Here is a 22,732-nt window from a genome sequence, read left to right as displayed (position 1 = left end):
TTTTTTTTTTTTTTTTTAAGTCTTGCATGTAGTTGATATTTGCTTAGTGCCATCTAGAAAGAAGTGAATGCTGACTCATCTCTCATGCTTTGCAGTAGCCATGATGGCACTGGGGAATCTGGTGTATGAAAGCCTCGTAGGATTTGCTACCTGAGAAAATTTCTTTTTTTTTTTCTTTTTTTTTTTTTTTTTCCTGAATCACAAGCATGTAAACTTTGAGGGAGAAAGCCCTACTTTGACCTATTTTTTTTCTTTTTAGTAATATTGCTTTTTGCTAAGTGTATGTTACCAATGATACCAAATTAAAGGACTTTTTATGTATGTGTAGAACATTTTTGCAAAATCACCACACTGTTGGAATCAGATAGTAGTAACACTTATTCAGTTCTACTGCATCATATATTCTGGTGGCTTTAAATTAAAAATAATTTGAATGGGGAGAATTTGCATTCTTCCTTTCCAGCGAAGTGGTGGGGACACTGACACCAGAAGTGTTCAAGGAACGTTTGGATTTTGTGTTGAGAGATATGGTTTAGTGAGAACTATTGGTAATAGGTGGATGGTTGGACTGGGTGATCTTGTAGGTCTTTTCCAACCTTGGTGGTGATTCTGTGATTTTGTAATTTTTTTTTAATGAAAACAAAATCATTTTAAAAATCCACATAGTTAAACAGTTTCAGTGAATGTCCACAAAGCTATCTGCTGTATTATTATTTATTGTGAATTGTTTTTGTTTAAATATCTTAGCATAAGTTTACATTGAAAGAGCTTATTGTGATATGGACTGATAAAGTAGGATGACACTGTTGTAAACTGTCTTCACTTATAATGTTCACCTGCCTTTAGTGGAAGGTGAATTCTGGACATAATGTCAGTATTGTGTGTCTTGACTGAGAACTAATTAAAAAACAGGAATGTTTTCCTGTGTGAAAATTTAACTTTTTCAAAAGCTCTTCATAGTTTAAAGGTCATGTAAACTTTACAGACAAGGCTTTAAAAGGGTTGTTGACAAGCCTGTTGCATTTTGAAGAGAACAGGTGTTGGAAACATCTAACATCTGAAATACATGTCATATATTTGTGTGTTGAACAACACCTCTTTCTAAGCTGTCATTCTCTATTACAGCTCTGTATCATAAATAATGTGTTGACTCACTCTTACCTTTCTTTTTCACTGTATACCAGGCTGTGACCAGTAAAGTGTATTGAAATATCAAAGGGCTGAGCTGGTTAAAGTGGAGAGACATTAGTCACTTTGTGGCATGGTTGCAAGTTTACTTATGAGTGAGAGGAAACTGAAGAAGAAGACAGATTTTTCATTCATCTTTTTCCCTCTCTCTGCCACTCCACCTCTGAGAGACTTAGTTCTGCATTACAAGCTATAGGCTATGTTGCTGTTAGGAAACTGGTGCCTACTTATGTATAAGCTGATATTGATAATAACTCAATTGTATATATTTTAATATATTACTGCTTGCTAATGCATGTGAATTTAACAAGGAGCTATCTGTTTTTAATCTGGAGAAAAGTAAGGTTTCTTTCTAGTTTTCATGTAACTGATGGGCTGAACTCCGAGGAAACCTGCATGTGATCTAATAACGTGAGGATTTTCAGCTTTCATAGTCAATCTAATCAAAAACTTAAGGGCAGATATTTTTCTTTAATAATTTAATCTTGTAAGCGGGAATAAACCTCATTAAGTATTAACTAACACTTGAAGAATATTAAATGCAAAGTGCCAAAGAAGTTGACATGCTTAATTTTGATTCTTTACTGTTATGTCTTTATCTCTTTTTACTATTGTGGATATTATTATGTATGGGCCTACACAAGCCTTACATAAATAGGCAAGTTTTATTGATTTAACTTAAAACAGTTTTAAAAGAAATTTTAGCTATGTAGATACTCCTGTTTAGATTTAATAACATTTTTTTCAGTTTACCTTGATGCCTGGTAGATTGAAAGCAACCAGAATAAGCCCCTTGAAATAACAAATACATTCTTTCAAATATTCAAGATAATGCACAAGGAGACTATATTATTTCAAGAAAGTAAGGATTATCATTCAGGTACTTAACATTTGTGCTATACTTGCTGTATGGGAACTGCTGAATCACAGCCTGAACCTCTGATTGATCACCTGAGGCAAGAAATTAGTCAGCCCTGAGAGCACAGGTGAAGGCAATTCACCTGTGCTATCGGAAGGGGTGGAGCCTGGCTCCACCTCTCCTAGATCTCATTTAAGAGCTGACTACTGGGGAGGAAGGACCTCCAAAAAGAGATCCTTCCTCTCGGAGTCTTCTCAGCAAGCCCAGGACAAGGGTAAGCTTTCTATCCGTTCTTCTTTGGTGCGGCAGCCTCTTTAGCCTAACTTTCCTGTGTGTTTCTTAGTTAGGACAACTGCATATTCATTGATTATACACTTGCTTTTTCTGAAGAATATGAAGTATAATACAGGCAAAAAGTTTTAAATTGCTTTTGTACACACACACACATAACTACGATCTTGTAGATACATAAACAGAAATTTAAGTCCAGTTTACAGGTGATGATATTCAGGTTGACTTTGTAAGTTCAGTATTTATATATGAGACATGATATGCATACAAACTAAAATGAAAAGTTTTAACACCTAACTAGAACAGCACGCTATGGATTTGCAGCTGGTAAGACTTTAGTTATGGAGTTGTTAGTGTAGCAGCATCTGTATTTCTAGATGTTTATATCTACACTCACTGTGTCTTGTGCTGATTAAAAGGTTTTTGATGTGGCATGACATCCTTTTGAGATTCCTGTATGCGATATATGTCATAAAAGTAAGGTTCTGGGAGTGTATGGTTAGTGAACTAAATCTGACTTGCTCTTAGATGGAAAGGTTCTTAATTTTTATTTAATTTCTTAATTTACTGGTACTTTTAAAATGGGATTCTAATGTTTGTCCGCAAATTATGAACAAGCATATTTTATTGTCCTTCCTTGTGGTGTGTCAGTGGAAAAATAACTTCATAATTTTCTGTAACATTTTGTTCCTATTGCTAAGTATTACATCATGCCAGGCTGCAAGCAAGTGAAGTTCCCTATAACTAGTGCTTGAGTAAACACTTCAGACCAGGGGATTTGTTCTGATGAAATATTTGAGTTCTTCTGGAACAGGAAATTCAAGATATTTTAAATTCTATCCATTTGCTACCTAAGTAGTTGCTCTGTGAAGTTATGTATACTTTAACCATAGCATAATTTGTTCTGTATGCAAATACCCCTAGCTTGGTGTTCAGTTAGCTTTTTGAAGACTACTTAGCGTAAGGAATTAACCTGCAGTTGGAAATAATAAATATTAGAGGAAGATTACATAGGCTACCTAATGGAAGAGAGAGGCCATAAGTACACTAAAAGTCCATAACTATGAAACAGTTATCAAAACAGATCAGTAATTCAAGGAGTAAACAGCGGATTGTCTATGCCTTACCTCCCCAAAGAGGGAGAAGGCAGTAAACTCCATCAGCTGGGAGATAAAGATAGTTTCCAGGACATTCATCTTCATGGAAATACTGTTATTGGCAGACATCACGTGGCCCTAATGAGAGCAGGTGTGTTCCCTCACGGATCCAAGCCAGTTGTGGGTGGTAATGAAACAATCTGTAAATGAGATTTTAAAGAGTGCAATACTTCATCACTGGCACTGTTGTCAACATGCAGACAGCCCTTCCTTCTATTTAGAGTGGAATGCATTTAGGTGCAGATTAAGAGTGATGACAGAATTGAGTTCAAAGCACACCCTGCATAGTGTCAACAGGCCCTAATGATAACATAGTACCGCTTCCCTTAAAGAGTTTCATGTCTTATTCGATGTAAATGGTAAAAATGTGGCATTTTAGAACCAATGATGTGTTTTTCTATTGAAGCTGTCATAGTAGGCATCTGCTGAAAGAAGAGCTGTTTGTCAGATCCCATTTTCCTCAGTGATTCGTCAAACAGTGGCGGTTCATGCATGCAGTATCAGAGGCAAATAACTTACAGCAATGCACAAACAGAGTATTGTTTTATTAATCTGCCACCTACTCTTTAAGTTTTGAGGTGAGATGGTTAGAGAAGAGAGAATCGGGATGACAGGAATAAGGAAAGTCAAGTAAAAAGCCAGGCACATCATAGACTTCTATTCTTAAGAAGTAGATATTGCCTAGTACTACAAGAGTTTGACACATTTTCTAATGGAAAATATTGTGCAGGTTCCATGCAATATGATGTTGGGTGCCTGAACTAGCAGGCTGCTACCCAGAGACCATGAGTCTTAGGCTCCCATAAACTTCCTCCACCTAAAGAGTGGAGGGTAGTATCGTATTGTACTTGCAAACCTTGTAATTCTCTTTGTTGTTGGTTTGTTTTTTATATGAAGAGTGAATATGAATTTGTATACATATATATATTATTTTTTCTCTTATTTGTGTGTATGTAATTTAATTCCCCAATGAAGTTCTGTTTTTGTGCCTTGAGTTCAAGAAAATTTGCTACATTCTTCAGAGTAAATTTTATTCTCTGGGATTTGCTGGTAGACAGTAGTAAAACTCTAAAGTAACTAGCAGTTAAGTTAGTAAATTGTGAAGAATTCATGTTAGAATCTCACCTATGCAACAAGTGGTCCCAAAAAGTGAAAGCATATGAGCTTCATGCTACTGCCTCGTGTTGAAATATGTAGTAACAGTACAGCAAAGTACTTAGATTTAAAAATGATATAGGCCAGAACTGGACAAGAAACCAGATGTCGTGCAATGAGCTCATCCTGGAGAGAAGAAAGGAATATTTCAGGAGTCAAAATTTTCCTAAATCATTCGATACTTGTGATATGTTAATTGAGATTAAGAGAAGGTGAACCACAAATTTTCTTTACAAGACTCCATTTGTAAGCTTAAAATATTTGGTAAATTAACTATGGTACCTTTCCCTGCCAGATCTGTGTCTGTATTTATATTTTTTTGCATTATTAATAAACTATTAATAAGCCAGGATCCACCCCTTCCCAGACCTCAATTAAGAGTTGGCAGTGGAGGCAAGAGTGTATCTCTGGAAATCTCTGCATACCTGGGGCCTTCTGAAATTATGTGGCTTCTTTCCCGTTTTTTGTGCCCACTGCTGTTGCATTTGAGCAAATCCTCACTCGCTGCAGCCTGGGTTCTTGCTGCTCTGCTGTTGTTGTTGCACTTAACATTTTTGAAAATGTGTTCTCCTCTATAATTTCTTGAAAGTTCTACCCTTGATGTATTTAGAAAATTTTCTGGAAGGATGAGTCTCACCTGGAAATTCTCAGAATCTATGCTTATAGAATATGCATAACTAGCTGTAGTGTAGAGTTATACTTAGGGAGAGAAAGTATCCTTTGTTTCATTGTCAACATATACATGTTGCTCTCTAGCTAGGAAGTTCAGTTCTTGGATCCTGTGATCACATACCTAACAGCCTCAAACTACCTATGTATTACTCATTTCTCTCACTACTGAAAAAGAAGATATCGGATGTTTTGTCTGACTCTTTTGCCACTGAAGACAATGTAAAGAGGTTTAATGAGATCAGTAATGTTAGAATAGTTAGAGTAAGCCTTTTCAGATGTACTGGAGCTTGGCTTCTCACAGATATTCATTAATTCTGTTCATGAAAAGATAAATCATTATCTTAAATGTAGTGACATTTTCTGGCCCACTACCTGTATTCAAAGGCTGCTCCAGAGAAGAACACTTCTGGGGGTAATTACCAGACCTTGACCAAATAAAACAGAAAACTACCAGCAGCTTTTTCACAAGAACAGGTACTAACGCCACACTGAAAAGGATCTCAGTTGCCTGCCAAAAACAGATGTGTAAATTAGTTTTATTTGTTGGGATCAATTATTGTGTAGGTGAAATTCTACCATGAATTTTTTTCTTTGTAATCTTGTTGTAACTTGGATGCAAATTTGTATCTATTGTTTTTATATTCTTCCTTCTGAAAGAAGGGCATTTCACCTAAGCAGTCTACCCACAGTACATACGCATAGCTACAGAAAGGTAGTAAAATATAAGGGAATGATATTGATGTATAGCTACTCAAACATCTGGAGTATATCCTTTTTAATACTTAGCCTTCTTATTCCCTTTTTTCTTGTTATATATGTTTACATCTTGTTTTTAAGGCATCTGTCCTAAAACCTACTCTCTGAGAATGAAGAACCAGCTTGAAGAACCTGCAAGTGAAGCACCACATTAAAAGTCAAACACCCATGAATATTATGTGACTGGGAATTGACCATTCTCACTAGGTAAAAATATAATAAAACCAGGTCTTGGACACAGGATTTTCTTCACTTGCTAATCCACCAATTTAAAAAGAAAACAAACAAACAAAAACAAACAGTCCAAATCCAGAAACTGTAATAGAAGAATGACTTATATTGCAATATAATACCTTACAATAGACTTTTTATAATGCCATCTCTAATCAGTTGTCAAAGGTCGTAAATTCCTTATTTTCAACTGTGGACAGTACCACACACATTAATTTCCACTGACACTTGCCTCTTCTTCTGTCTGTCCCTACAGCCTTCTCTGTGTCTGTGCTAAGGGAACCAAAGCTTATTTTTCACAACAGGAAAAGATCTTAATTTACATTCAAAGCAAGATGTAGTTGAGCCATACTAGATACTTGGAAATTCAAACTGAATTCAAAATTAATATCCATGATTATGAAAAAATGGTCTGAGACAAGTGAGATTTTCCTCAACAAATCAGCCATTCTTGATGCTGCTATGTAAAGAATTTGGTAGTTACACTGAACTGGGTTGTGACAGGTCTCTTACGCATGTGAACATATTGAAAAGAACCCTCTTCCTACCTGCCCTCAACACAGACCGAGCCTCAGGTGAAGACACTGACAGCTTCTTCATCATTGTTCAGGGAAAGGGGTTATGCATACACTTTTTGAATGCACAAGGCACCAAAGAGGAGTGAGCTACAACTAACACTATAACTCTAGGGTTCCTCTTACTGGCTCAAAAACTGATGCTTTGTGACAGGAAAGTGCAGATTAGTTATAAATTTATGCTGCTAATTCAGATTTAACCAAACATTTTTGATAGGTGAACATGACAGCAATCAGGAATTGTGCCATGTTGTCAGCCTTCCCAGAATTGGCATAAAAGCATATGGCCAGCATAAAGTTCATGTTGTATGCTGTGGTGGAGTTAGCAGAGGTCAAATTTTATGTCCATGCTGATATTGGAGCAAATGCATACTGTAGGGAAGTTCAATTATGGAACTGTAGACTTGGTGGCAGTATTGAAAGTATCTAGACTAAAATTGACAAAATAATCTTGGAAAGACACTGTTTCAGCTACAATTACTGTAGTATAACTGAACACTATCTTGTTATGACATGGACTTAACACATTCTTTCTTTTTATTTACAGTATTGAAAAATAAATTTTGGAATTTAGCAAGATTACTTCTGATGGCAAACTGAAAATGAAAAAGTTTTCATTATTTTTTATATATATATATATATATTTATTTATATATATAAATATATTATATATATATAAGTTTCCAAGTTATATGCATGAATATCACTTCCATCACTACTTCTATTTCGCTAACAGACTCTTAAGCCAGATTTTGATATCTGTTCTCCTTCTAGTAATTCTTAAATTTACAAATGGTTCCGTATGTGGCATTTTCTCAGGCTTATTTATTTACTAACTAAATTCAAGGTGTAGAAGAGTCAGGTTTGCAGATCTCAATTCTTACCTGTGTTGTTAGCGTGTTCTGGAAATGCCATTTTAAACTTTCATGGAAAAATTGTGCTGAAGATTTGTGCCTTTCCTTAGTGCATAACCTTGCATTTTATCAGTACTCATAGTTTTAGAAGGAAGATTTTGCAGGATGTAATTCTTTCCTAAAGCTTTATCAACTCTCTGAAATACAGTACCATAAAATTAAAGAAGTGTTTCATTTAAACCTTAAACCTTTCTAAAAGGTTTTAATTAGCAATTTAATGATCATTGTGAATGAGAATAGGGCTGTGTTTGCTCATTAAATTAGATTAAATTAAATAACACATTTTGGTTTGGTAGGTTATGTTCTTGTTATGACAAGCATGAATATGTTTTTAAGAGGGTCGATTAGCCTTTTGGCCTCTCTACTTAATATTTTTCTCATTCTTTTATGGAAGTTCCTGTCTGTTTCCCATCAGGATTATCAGAATCTGGAACCTTGTCTATAATTGTATACCAATAGGGGTGGCATGATGTCTCTTCACTGCATTAACTTTATCTTCCCTGTAAAACATTAACACAGCAAAAAATCTGAGCTTGTAAATGAGAGCCATGTCTTCATCTTGATCTGAGAAGTGAAATTTGTAATTCAAATGAGAGAAGTTAATGAACTTAGTGTATGGGCTGGAAAAAGTGTTATAAGTGCCAATTTGATCTGCCCATGGATGCTTCCAAACATTCCCATTAAGGTATTGATTATGTCCATTTAACAAAGTGAAGGGGACAGTGAATTCCCTAATGATTTATGCGTTACACCAGTAGTGCCTACATTCCCAAACAAATGAAACCTATCATAGTAATCCTTATTTTTTCTTTATAAACTGAACTTAAGAATTTTAAAAATTTTACTTATATTTTATGCATTTCCAAGTTCAAGTAATAGCAGTGGGTCTTAACTCTACTAATAACTCCCATCTCAAAAATCATTGTAGTTTTCTAGTAAAATTTTATCAAGATGCATGATGTTGTGATCCCGGTGATAATTTGGAAGTTCAAAATGTACTACTTGTGTTTAGAGAATATGCAATTTCTGTACTGATTACTAGCAGTTGTCATTCTATCTGCTCTCAGTAGTTGATGTTGCACAAACTGTTCAGGCACCCTTACATGCACAAAGCTTTATTAGTGGGGTCCATAGCTGATGGTATATATCATCTTCAAAGTTACATTGACTGGAAAACAAAAACAAGGAAAAAAGAGTACAGAGAGGGACAAAAGACCTGTCATTGGTAGTCAGCTGGAAAGAAAAATGAAGAACATTCCTGGAAGTGTCCTCGTCCATGCAGTCCAGACACTTTTGCTATAGGACATAGTATTATCAGAGCCTGGCCAAACTCCTGACTGCATGTTCTGTCTTACAGTACAGTAAACACTTGTGAGACCATGTGTGATCAGGCACAAGTCTTGCACATTGGTTGATGGCCAAGCTTTGTGTGCATGAATATTATAGGAACATGCCTACTGGAATTGTATTTGATTGACCTCTGTTATGTTATCCGTAGAGTGCTGAAGTTCTAAGCTATAATACAGAAAGGGGAGGAAAAAGATCTTATCCTGGACTTATGGGTTGGAAGGCATGAGGCAAAGAGTGATTCATGCATTAGCAAATCGTTTGCTACAAGAAACTACTACAGCAGTAGTTTGTTCCCATCAGAGTAAGGCTGCAAGCAGAAGAGCAGTTGGGACAGTGGAAGAGGCATTGCCACAGTGTCACCGGGGCGTGTGCTGATGAAGAGCCTCAAGGTTACAAGTGAGGGTCAGGATACAAAATTGGAAATGAAAAGCCTCTAGCATTAAAAATGTTAAATCTGTGAGTAGGGTAGCCATGCCTACTGTGATCTGTGTAGGAGATTTGGTGCTGTAAAGGCCCCAGTTGATTTCTAAATAATCTACAGGAAATATGTTTGAGTGATAACAACAGCAGCTGCTGACTTAGCACCTCATGTCAAGTAAGTAACAGTGAAGTACTAATGTGCAACTGCAGTTACAGATTTGCAGCATTTCTGATGTTTTTTCTTTTAAGTTGTGAAGTGAGCCTGCTGGCCTGTGTTTTGCTTTTCCTGCAGAGACAAATTCTATATTTATGTAAATAACTAGTTTGCTTAACTTGAAAGATTGTGTGTGTACCACCTTGCAGTGATTTTATTGCATTACCAATCTAACTGTCTAATGTAACCTAAGTTTGTGAGTTACTAATTGATGTATAAACAGCTGGGGACCTCACATCTAACAAACTGTTCTGATTGCCAGACAATATTTTCAGTATGTAACTACACAAAGATAATTTTAAATAAGGTCAGTTTTTATACTACATGTGTAAATTTCTCTAAAACGTGTGTGTGTGTGTGTATAACTGCAACTGATAAACCAATGCTTCTCAATTATTATTTTATTATTTTTGTAGATTTTAGTTTACTGCTAAAGAAAGTAAAATTTAATTAAGAAAACAAATCTGCTAGACTTCCTGGAAATTTAAGTATGCCAAATTAGCAAGAATAAGATATTTTACATGAAAGTAGAGGACTTTACCCCCAAAAGCTCCATTGTACATTTAAGTTTGAAAGACTTGAAAGGTAGCTTGTGCTAAATGCAGACCTTGAGCAGTGGCATGCTTGAACATAGAACAAGTCAGTGTACTATTGATTGGAGTACGGTGGGATAAATGTGTGGCTTCTGCCCTTAATGGAAGCTGATTGTTCAGGGATGTGCAGGCAAGGCTGGTCGATTCTTTAGCTGTTGTTTACTGGGGAGGACGATATCAATTTTCCAGAGGGATGATTGGTGGGATGTCAAGGCTGTCACCCTTTTCTTCTCATCACTGACAGACAGCTGAGTGACAATTACAGTGATGGGACATTGTCTGCATTGGCATATACACCAGAGGATAACTGGCAAACAAAAAAAGGCAGCAGTGCTTTAAAAAAGATATAATCAGCAGTTGTCAGGACTAGTTACATATATGATGTCTGAATAACAAGACCAGAGTGTCCCGCCCCAGACAGTGACAGAAACTGTACTGGGTATTCCTCAACCCACATAGAAATTAACCCTGGGGAAGTTATTAACTGTTGCTAGAAGTCAGTAGTAATTTAATTGGGAATTAAGCTTCAAGAAACTGTATTTTCAGGCAACTCTCTGAAAATAAAATACAGTTTTTCTGCATAACTTCAAAATGGTTTAGATTACTACCAAATTCATAAACTAAAAAGCCTCTTGAAGTGCATACTCAATTCCTTCTAGGAATCCTCTGCTGGAAATCTTCCTAAATACTATCTCAACAGATAGTCACATAGCAAACTTTGAGGGTAATTTGTGTTTGCATTAACACATTTAACCTGCCAGTCCAGATTACACAGACTAAAATAAACTTTAGATCCTTAAAGCATTATTTTATGCTTCACAGATAAATATACTAGGTCTATGTAAATGTTTCTCATGAATTAATATTTTATAATATATGTAGGTCATTATGTAAAAGACTTTGTCCTGCTCCTTTGAAGTCACATGTAAAGCTTCTTTTAATATGCATGTTGAGAACTAAAGAACATAATTCTGCATTATATTAACTGCTGTTGCTTTCTGTGGCCTCTCAAAGTTGAGCTCAGAGTAAGACTTCAGAAAAAAAGAGATAAGATATTCCTCTGCTATTTAAACCAAAGTGTTATACTTACAGTGCAAAACACATCTGACTTATCTCCAATCAACTGCATCCTCCTCTTTACTGATTTTTCTTGCCATTCCTCCCAGAAGTTCTCTGTTGAGGGAACATTTCAAAGAGTATTTCAGATGTACTTTCCTGAAACCTCAGTTACTGTTTTGACAGTACACTTACGTTTATCTCAGAGTTTTACTTCAAATATTCATCTTACTGAGACCTTTTTCTGGTCTGTTTCTTGAGGTCTCCTGCAGCAAGCATGAGAGAGCAGAGTACTCAGTTCCCTATGTGCTGCTTACTCTGAAACAAAGAGATAATGGAGGCAACTGTTTTAGGAATGATCGCACTCTTTTACCATAGGTCTGTGTCTCTGATCTTGGTTATAATGGAGTCATGTCCAACTTGCAGCCTATGGGCCACCTGCGACCCATCACAGCTTGCAGTGTGGCCCATCTCTTGCCCCATGCCATCATGGCAACAGCTCTGTCCTGTGCATGGCCCAGCCTGGCCCCAGGCACACATCTGTCACTGATCACTGACCAAATACAGTGAACTGTTAATGCTGTGAACTGAAGCCAGTGCATGGGGAGGATGTACTGCAGTGCTGACTCAAGTGATGGCAAGTATTTTTATGCATTTTGATGCATTGGCAGAATGCAGTCCTGTGAATGGTGAAAAGTATGCTGCTGTACTTCCCATTGTGATAAAGAAGTTTGAGAACAGATTTCAAGATTGCTGGGAAAGTCATCAATTTTTAATTTATTTGCAACTCCATTTTTAGTTGATATAAATACACAACCTTCAAATTTTCTAAATGGAATGTATAGAGTTGCAATCAGATATTCAATTCAGAAATTTGATGATATCTCTCTACCAGACTTCCATAATCCTTTTCTTACCAGAGAGAAATATCCTTCTCTTCACAAATATGCTGTAGTAGAAATGCTCAGACACAGCTTGAACCAGTGATTGAACACCTGGTGGGAAGGCGGGGCCAACCCATGGGAGCTCATGTGCAAGCAATGCAGCTGAGTAACCTAAAGGGGTGGATGCAGGATCCACCTCTTCCCAGACCCCATTTAAGGCTGGCAGTGGAGGTGAAGGTATCTCCTCTGGAGATTCCCTGTATACTTGAGATCTTCCTGAGGCAAGCAGCTTCTTTCCTTTACTTCTGTGCCTGATGCTGTTGTTTGAGCAAATCCTTACCTGCTGCAGCATAGGACCTTGCTGCTGTGTTGTCAGTGTTGCACTTTCCATTGCATTATGTGTGCCTTTCTCATGTTGTTTCTTTTTGTCAGTAGGTACATTTGTAAAGAACTATTTTCAAGGATGTAGCACATGAAAAATAAAATTTCATCAAATCTCTGAGGTCACTAAGAGTTACAGCTACTGCCATCAAACCAGACTGATGCATTCGTTTCACAGAAACAAGATCAAATATCCTACTATTTTTATGTTTTGTTGCTCTTTTTAATGTTTCAATAAAAAAATAATAAAAGATTATGCATGCTGCACTTGTAAAAATCTGCACCAGCAGAGGTGATCAAGTGTCACTGTTGACACTGCCAAAATGCACCACCTCACAGTGCTCTTATTTACTGTTTGGTCTTCATAAGTGTTCAGCAAGTGTCAGAGAACGTCAGGTACTTTTTTTTTTTTTCCCTTATGGAGGAATTTAGTGACACATCTTTTCTTCCTCTGCATTTCCATGTCAGATTCTGCCATTCTGTAAGACTGCCCCTTTGCTGCCACCATTTTGCACAGCAACAAAATGCAATGGAATACAGTGAGAAGGTTCAACCTCTACTGCCATACCACCATCTGCCTCTCATGTCATAGACCAACATAATAAAATAGGAGGCATTACTTTTAGAGCAGCCCTCATATCTTCTGGATCTCAGTGGAATGACACCTAAAAGGGAAGTCTATTTCTGCTGCTCACTGCTCATGATGAGACCCTTGAGCAGCTGGGACTGTTACAGTAAGATTTTAAAGTTTCTTCCTGCCATATTGACAACATTGTCTCACAAATAACTGATCCTGGATAACTTATTTCATGCGCATTAAAGGAGATGTAGTTTGCATCTTCCTGATACAATGAGTCTTTATCATGTTTATATTACTTGTTATCTCAATTTTTCTTTATTACTCGTTATGCTTAAGCATTATCTAATGATGCTAGTGTGTGCAAGTTAATTTGTATTTCATTTTTTTTTCAAATCTCTAATATCCCTTCTGCTCACCTCCAAGATGAGTTATATTGGTGTATTTAGAAGAATCTTCACAAATAGGATTTATGATTAGAAATCTATGTGATTCCAGGTACAAGAAAAACTTTGTAATAAATTGCACTTTTAGGATAAATTGCTTAATGCAGTAGAGAGATAATAATATGAGACATGAAGGTGGCTTTCTCCCAATTGAGTGACGTTAGGGAATTACATCAGACACTTGTCTTCTTCCATTCTTTCCAATTTTGTGTTTACCTGTTTACCCTGAGTACTTTCTATTTTTTTCCCCCTCTCAATGCTGTAGCATTTTTCAGGTTGATGACTGATGTGAAATATGGATACAATGATACGAGCTTTTTCGTACCTTTTATTTGTAAGCAGTGGTTCTCCAGCCTGCAAAAAAGTGGCAATGCTTGTGATTAACATTGAAGTTTATTTTTTATGGATCTCACAAAAAGCCAGATGTGATTATGAATTTCCCTTTCTAAGCCACCAGCTAATTGATTTTGTACTGAGCTCATTAAAAATAGATACTTCACCTTTCAGAGGACTGTCTGGGAAACCTAAGGCAGGGCATGGCTCCTCAGGGACAGCATCGACTGACCGTTCCATCAGGCAGGGCAAGAGTGGCCATGGTGCTTGTCAGAGCTGAAGTATATTTACTTCATCTCCCTGCAGATAAACATTTGCAAGGCAAATAATAAATTAGCCATTAATCAGAAGAGTGCCTGTGTTTGATGAACCCTGAATAGAGTGGAGATGTCAGGTAAAGAGACAGAGTAAACTGACGTTGTAGATTGAGCCATATGGAAATGACTGCTAGCAGTTTTGAAAGCTTTTGTGCTGTGTTTTCAAAAGACTCTCAAGGTTAAAGTAAAAAAAAAAAGCTGAAGATATGAGGCAAGCAGAGGTTATTGGTTTTCCAAATGATAGTATTATGTAGTCTTTGTCCTCAGTTAAATCTACATTGTTCTTCCAATGCACACGTCTGTGTAATACTGAAAAGAATACAGTTTTACAGAAATGGCACAGACTGCCCTATTATTACCAAATTATTCAAGGCATACATTTGTTTAGACTTAATGATCTCAGTACATCTTTGGATGAAAGTTCAGATTTCTGATTGACAGTATTTCTTAAATATTAATTTGTATTACGTTAAGTAGACTTCTTTAGTACCATTTGCAGTTTAAATAAAACCACTTTTCTTTGAACATACAGCGAAAACAGCAAGCACATTCTACTCTGTTATTATCCAGGCAGTTTTATTAAAGATTGAGAGTGTTTTAATGGCTATTCTTGTAAACAGAGCTGAAAATAATGACAGAATTTGGTGATTCCTGTTTTTGAGTGCTTCGCTTGAGCATTGTTCTAGAATTTTTAAATAGTCCATCCTTTAGATGGCCAAACTACTAAAACTTTCACAGCCGGTGTTTGTTTTTTTTTTAAATGATTAGCCCAAATGATTTTTAATTCATGTAGTGCAAATAGAGCTTATGTAATTAATTTCAAAAATAAAATTTGTAGGATTGCTATAAGATTTCCAAAACTGAAATAAGACTTGTAATGTTTTTCATCTTAACTGACAAGAAAAATGGCAGTCCTTACAAATAGTGCAACTGTTAGTACTGCAGTATGAACTCTGCACTGGATTTCCTCTTTACCTTCAAGTGTCTCAAAACACAGTCAGTGTTAAAAACAAATGACCTGCACCTTTCATCCTTGAACGTTTATATTTTTTAAATATTATGAATAGAATTGCAAGTTTTTAAAGCAATCAGAATATTTAAGACCTTTCATTTTCACCTCTGCTCATTTAACATAGTACAGCTGTTAAAAATGAAGCAGTTGGATATCAAAGGAGGATCTTTGATTCTTAAGTTCACTTATTCTTCATCTCAACAAGCTAAGCTTGCTTTACCTCTTTAAATCCTTTAAATCATTAATTTTGAATTAATACCTGTTCAGTTCATCAGCACAACCTCAAGTAAGCATTTTAATAGAAAAGATAAGCTATTGTGTGTGGCTAATTGCTTTTTCTAAAAAGTAAGAGGTTAAAAAAGAAAAAAAAATCACTTTTTTAAGTAGCATTACGGTCCTTAATGGTGTAAACAACTCAAGATCTCTGTCTCTAGAAGACTGGTACTGTAACTTGTCCTCTGTATTAGGAAACATTTGACTACTGCTGGAAGCTTTGGTGCAGGTGAATGCCTCAGCACAAAAAAGGGTTTTCTTCCAATAGTTCTCTTTAAGATTGAAAATGGAAACTTGATGAGAAATAAAACTGTCATCAAAGAATTTGGCCAACTGCATATCGTATCATACTTAGGTATCAGAAAAGTGAGAGAACAAAAATGCTATGAAAGTGTTTTTCCATCAGATAGGGTAACTACTGAAATACATTTTTTTTTAAATTCTATTTTTATTTTATTTTAATTTTATTTTTGAAGATAGCTGTTTAATAACTTAGTTGCCATGAGCTCACTTGTCATTTCTGTAGGTCACCAAAGAATTCTTTTTTATTCTGCATCTATATTGGAAAGAATGGCCACACAGAGAGAAACTGAAAGGAAATTGTTTTCAAATGTGTTTTCTCTTGTCATCAGAGCAAATCTCAGTAGCCATTTATAATAGCATACTGTTCTTTTTTTTTTTTTTGGTCAGCTGTGTGGCTCCAAAATTGATAAAACCCTTCAGATTTCAGTTTTCTATGGATTACTTATGCTCTTAACTGAGCTTTAAAAGGTGATACTAGCCCTAAATATGTTTTTAAGAAGTGCAGATTACTAGTCAGTGTAAGAAATATATACATGTAATAACTGAATCATGGAACTGGAGTGAAACAGTTCCTTCAGTGTTATTCATAGCTCTGTTTTGATATAAAGAATATTTTTTACTCTGTGTGCTCTAATATATCTGTAATTTAGGCATAAATAGCTGATCCCCCAGAATGTGCACAAAAAGCTCCTCATCAGATGAAGGTCAGAAAACTGACCTTGAAAAACAATTCTGTGCTCAAGGGGCCAGAAGTCTCATGACTGGAGTATTTCAGGCTCCCAGCATTCTGTCTTTGGGAAAGATTTGAGTTTGCCATATACAGACAGGGAGATTGAACACTCTCTCATGTATCACTGCATGATATTGATACTGAAACAAGTGTTTTTCAAAGCTTTCCTGAGGCTGGATGTCCCTGGTGGTCAGAGGGCTCAGGACCTAAAGTCTTGGCTTTGCATTACCCCTTAGCTGGCCTTAGGCTGCTGCAGCATGTGCTTCCTTTCCTGCAGCTAGTTGTTTTGGTCCGTGTTTGTAAAAGGTGAACAGGAGTCTGGACAGCATGAATCAAATGCCTAGAGGGCAGATTTTGTGGCACAGCCTTCTTAATGTACAAGATCTTCACTGCCTCTATCCTCTTCAAGAATCTATTTGAAAACAGCAGGTTAATAACATATTTCACTTAAAATTTGAAATAGTTTTGATTCCCGCTTTCTGCCTCTGACAGAGTACAGCTTTGACAGCAGTAGAGGGATGTTATGTTGTAGCAACTCTTGTTCTGAGTAATACCACCAGTTTGTAGGCAAATGGGAATCTCTGGAGAAACAACAGAATAATTTTGATATATTTTGAATTTTTAGCTGATTATTTAAATGTAGATGGCAGTTCAGTTGTTTGAAAGAAAAGCAACATCCATTCAAAACTCCTAAAACTATTTGGTCCTTATAAACTTTAAGCTTTCATGGAAGACTGTTAATTATCTATTATGCAATAAGTTAAAGAAAGGAGCTTTGTAAGTAGTGTATCTTCTAATTATTTTACTCAGTCTTTTTGTGAACAACAATAAACTTGCTGCTTAAAAAAAATGTATCAATGCAATTCTCCTCTTTTTGACCAGCTTATTTTCAGTGCTTTGTATTTCCATATTACTGACTCTCAGGAGACTGATGAAAGAACTTGTGTCCTGTAGTTTAAAGTATATTTGTACTGGGGAATGAAATCCCTCCTACGGCTTTTTTTTTTTTAAATAAAAAAATAATTTAATTACTGCTTAATGGTTTAGACACTAACAAATTAAAGTTTTGGGCTTTTTTTTTTTAAGTCAAATTTTGAAAACTTTCTTAAATTAATGGCACCCATCTTGTACTTAGCTTTTTATAAGCCCTTGCATTCATCAGCATGCTGGAATGTATTCATATGTAGATAACACACCATGCTTTTGTGATTGACTTGGTAGGCTTCTGAAAATGGCCTTTAGCTTGTCTATTGTTCAGTTGATTAGAAAAGTTTAATAGATTTATGTCAGTGAAATCTGACTGAGTTCTCAGTCTTATCCTCTCCATAAAAAGATTTTTAAAATATTTCACAGAATCACAGAATGGCCAGGGTTGGAAGGGACCTCAAGGATCACAGATCTCCAACCCCCTTGCCACATGCAGGGCCAGCAACCTCCCCATTTCATTCTTACATTTAGCATGGAAGAAATCAGAATATGAAAACACAAGCTAATATTATAACATCATGACAACATGTTGTATGAACGTTATGCAGCAAAATAGATTTAGCCTTAGTTTGTGTCTGCAATGCAAGTCTGTTTGAGTAAGTGCTTTGCTGTACTTCTCCAGCATACAGAAGTCTTTCATGCTCTCAAGATACATTGTGCTAATATTAGTGTCTCAGCTCACTAGTTCGTTTGTATAAAGTAATCATCTTAACTTCAGTTTCTTTCTGTATTTCACACTTTTAGACAATTCTCAAACTTCAACATTTCCTCTTGTCTAATGATTCCATAACAGTTCAATGGGGATCATAATTCTTCCCTACCTAATGAGGAAAGGGGCTATTTTAGTTCATTACGGTGCTCTGAAATAAGATGAGAAAGATGAAAGCATCTCTTTATTTTCATCTTCTGTCAACAAAATTACTGGTAAATAAGAGAGAATTACAGTAACAAAGAATGTCTTTTTAATAAGTCTTGTTTATCTAAGTACCAGGGGAGGTAGGCAGATGTTAATCTTATGTGATATCTTTCCCATTAAAGTAGAAAACAGTAGTATAAATTTAGGTAAGTTATACAATTACTTCGCTCTCTGTATCACAAAATGTTGAGGTTGCTGTGGTCTGTTCATTTAGTAAATGAAGATTTTTCCTGTTCTTTTGCCTCTTTTAGTTCTGGTCAGCAGTAGAAGAGGTACCACCACATCTGTGCACAGTTTTGAAATAATTCAGTGAATTAACTTTACTTCCCACTTCGCTGATCATATTAGGAAATCTCCAGAGCTGACACTGCTTTCTGAGTTTATTGAAATGCTAGCAGATACTACTCTAGGTAGTAAATTCTACATTGCTTTTTCATCCTCTAATTTTTAGTAATATTTAAAAAGCCAGATAAAGAGAGTATTGAATTTTTCTGATTACTGGTTACATGATCTAATTACGTATATTGCTGACAAGAACTGTAGAACTGTTATAGTCAGAAAGATTAGGATAGTGGAAAAGTGATACAGGAGTAGAATAGCAAAAGGGACTGTATGGGAACTGCTGAATCACAGCCTGAACCTCTGACCACATGAGGTGACCAATGAGTCAGCTGTGGGAGCACAGGTGAAGGCAATTCATCTGTGCTGCCAGAAGGGGTGGAGCCTGGCTCCACCTTTCCTAGACCCATTTAAGAGCTAACTACCAGTGTGGAAGGATCTCTTCTGGAGATTCCTTCTGGAGTTTCATAGCGAGCCCAGGATACGGGTAAGCATTCTGTCTATTCTCTTTTGGTATAATGACTGCTTAGACAAACTCTCTGGCATATTTCATAATTATTACATCTGTACATTCACTGATTAAACAGGGACAAACAGAAAAGGAAAGCTCACCTGTCTCCAAGAATCTAGGCTTTGTGGGGAAAATTCTACAGGGGAGCAGTCTCCAACCTGAAATCATTCCCCCTGTGGCAGTCAGTCCTTAAGTGAGGTCAGGAGAGGTGCAGCCAGGCTCCATCCCTACTGGTCACCTAACTGAATTGCCTTCACCTGTGCTCCTAGGGCTGAACCGTCCTTTCCACAGGTGATCAATCAGTGGTTCAGGCATTGACTCAACACTTCCCATACTTGAACAAAGTCAGAAGCATTTGAAATATTCTGTGATGGTCTGCCACAGTTTCATTTTCCCAGCAGTGAGTTTTTGTAATTCTTAGTAAGATCAGCAGAAAATGCTTATATTAATCAGATGAGATTTTTTACACTTCTTCTCATGTTTTATCCCTATTATATTTGCCTTTCACTGTTGTGCTCTAATATGAGCACTTCCTTTCTCACCTGTCACCAGAACTGCAGAAAACGGTCCATAAAGGTTATTAGATGCTGAATTACCTTTTCATTTTTGAAGCTATTTGTTCCTCTTTGCAGTTGAAACTGCTTTGCTACCCACAGCTGTTTCGAAATTTGTGGCCCTTTAATCACTGTTAACTTTGGCTTTCCCACAGTACAATTTTTATCTTTATTGCTAGTTTTCAATCTTTTCTCTTTACATTAAACACTCTTTAGTCATCCAAAGACTTTGATTCAAGTTGAGGGAGAAAAAAAAGCAAGCAGAACAATGATCTTCACCTTTTACAGGTGAGGGTCTGTTGTGGTTTAATTTGGCAGGTGGGCAAGAACTGCTCAGTCATTTTCTCGCTCTCCCCTCCTTCCTAGTGGGATAGGGGAGAGAATTGCGGGGTGGAAGGAAGGTAGAACCTGTGAGTTCAGATAAAACTATTTACTAAGATAGAGGAAAAAGTAAAGGATAACAGTTACAACTATATATGCGTGTATGTATATTCTATATGTATACATATATATATGATTGTATGTAACAAGTGATGTACAAGCAGTTGCTCACAACCCCTCAACTAATGCCCAGCTAGCCACCCGAGTGGTGGAAGAGAGAGAGATGAACTCCAATCCCCTTCAAAACTTTTTCCATGTGATGTTGTGTTATGCAGTATCCCTTTGGCCAGTTTGTCAGTTGTCCTAGTTCTGTTCCTTCCCAGCTCCTTGGGCCTTTCACTGCAATTTGGCTCTGTACAACACTGCCTAGCAGCAACTATAAACATCAGTATTTTTCTCCCAGAACTAAAATATAGCATCATACCAGACATTTTAAAGAAAACAATTCCATTTCAGCTGAAACTAAGATAGAGATCTACTTGGCTGTGCTCAGGGACAAGCTTTTACCTACTCCTCAAGCTTAAAGGTTTGAAATGGCTGCTCAGTGGTGTGGCAAAAAGTGAGCTCCTGTCTGCCACGTGAAATATGTAAACACTGAGCTCTCTTGGCTTAGGCAGGGTTGAGTTACTCTTGTTGATTTGTAAACATGTTTGTTTCTCTTACTGGTTGTGTTTCAAAAGGAATTTGTGACTCCTGTTTATTTGCTGAAAGACTGAAGAGCCTGTATTGATTAGGGAGTTCTCTGCAATGTGTTCTGAGTGGAGGAAAATGGATCCCAATAGTAGTTAAACAAAAAGCCAAAAAAAAAGGAAGAAGCCAACACAAACAATAGTGATGTGGTGAGTGGAGGAAGCAGCGTACTTATAGAGACTTATACACATCCACTGTTAACTGCTTTTTTTTTTTTTTCCACTTTGTTTGAGAGCAGGCTTTCCCCTTTACCAGGGCTATATTTTCTACCTTAGTCAATGAAACATTCAACAGTGGGATATGTTTTTCTACCTTTTAATCTCAGCTTTAAGTCAGATTTAGGCAATACAACTTGACATGTGCCTCCTTGTCTGGAATTCAGCTAAAGATATGACATTTTATTCAAAGCAGTTTCTGCCTGCTAATTTTACCTATACCATCGAGCAGTTAAAAGGGAGAGCAAAATATATGCCTCACTAGGTTGCCATAGTTCAGCTTTTATAAACTGGATCAATGTCTCCTTTTCTTATGATTGTATGAGCTGTCCAGATGTAAAATGTTTCCACTGATTCTGAAAACTTTTTATTTCTTCGATGTCACTGAAATTGTGGTTTTGAATTACTGTTTTTGTTTTGCACAAAAATAGAGATTGCCAAGGGAGAAGTAGAAGGGAATTTTTAGAACAGTCTCTGGTAGCTGCAGAATAGTAGTGTGTGTGGGTCACACTGAGCTGAAAGTTGCAGCTGAGGTTCACTCTGCTAAGGAGATAAAGTTGCTCTAACTGGAGCCCATTTGTAATTAGATAAGGAATACTGACAGGAACAGTGAGTTAGTGGCTCCACTCCAAAGAGAGCTATTGACTTAACATTGGGTTTTGCATGAGATGGCGATGCAGTCGATAAAAGCATCAGGCCTTGTTTGGAGTAACACTACAGATTACTCTCTAATTTGCTGCCTGGAAGTGAGCCACAGACATTTCAGCCTTGTGTTTAGTGTTGATGAGATCTAGAACAAACATTTAATCTTACATTTACTAGCAAACCACTTGTAACAACGATGCAGCTAACAAAAAGCTAACTCTCTGATGGCTTTCCAGCAGTAAAACTTTTTTTTTTAGTTATAACCCATCTCAAAACTACAACTTGATATGCATTGTTTGTTTTGTAATCTATAGCTCAAGGCAATCTGTGGTAACCTTGATCGGTGACTTTTTTTTTTCTTTTTAAGATACAACTGATGTTTATCTCTTGACTAAAACACAGTATTCATTTTCCAAATTACATCAAGGTCTCAGGTCATCGAAAGTGCTCTAGATGGAAGGGGAGACTTGCTCACTTGTACAGTCCCATTCCTGAGAGTCCATGTGACTGCCGGTATCTGTCCATGGCAAGCAATTTGCAGGATCTTTTCTCCAGCATTTCCCTTTATTCTTTGTCAGATTTCTCACCAGTAGTTTCTTACAGATTTATTTATGCAGTGATTAAAATAAATATATATTTTGTCTTGAATGTTACAGTATGTGTATATGGTGATGTGTTTTTTGCTTCGTATGAGGAGCACAGGCTAGTAACTTTTAGATGAAGCATAGCTCTAGGTTTTGTAAATTAGCAAAATGTCAAAATTTTTCAGGACAGGAGGGGAAATTGCTACAATGTTGAAGGTGTTGT

At 36.5% G+C, this 22,732-nt stretch overlaps 1 protein-coding gene and 1 long non-coding RNA gene across 8 annotated transcripts in view; one reads left to right on the top strand and one right to left on the bottom strand.

Moving 5' to 3' along the window:
• Positions 1-22,732, top strand: part of ROBO2 (roundabout guidance receptor 2) — a 455,306-nt gene that overhangs the window by 94,030 nt on the left and 338,544 nt on the right. The window lies entirely within an intron of this gene.
• On the bottom strand, positions 8,919-14,389 carry LOC109369946. The gene is made up of 3 exons (XR_002119633.2): positions 14,220-14,389; positions 11,466-11,548; positions 8,919-10,682 (listed from the first exon to the last, which is right to left on the bottom strand). It is a non-coding gene; the product is annotated as an uncharacterized LOC109369946 (long non-coding RNA).

Source organism: Meleagris gallopavo, chromosome 1 (genome assembly GCF_000146605.3).
Source record: "Meleagris gallopavo isolate NT-WF06-2002-E0010 breed Aviagen turkey brand Nicholas breeding stock chromosome 1, Turkey_5.1, whole genome shotgun sequence".
NCBI lineage: Eukaryota > Metazoa > Chordata > Aves > Galliformes > Phasianidae > Meleagris > Meleagris gallopavo.
This window is presented reverse-complemented; position numbering and strand designations above follow the sequence as displayed.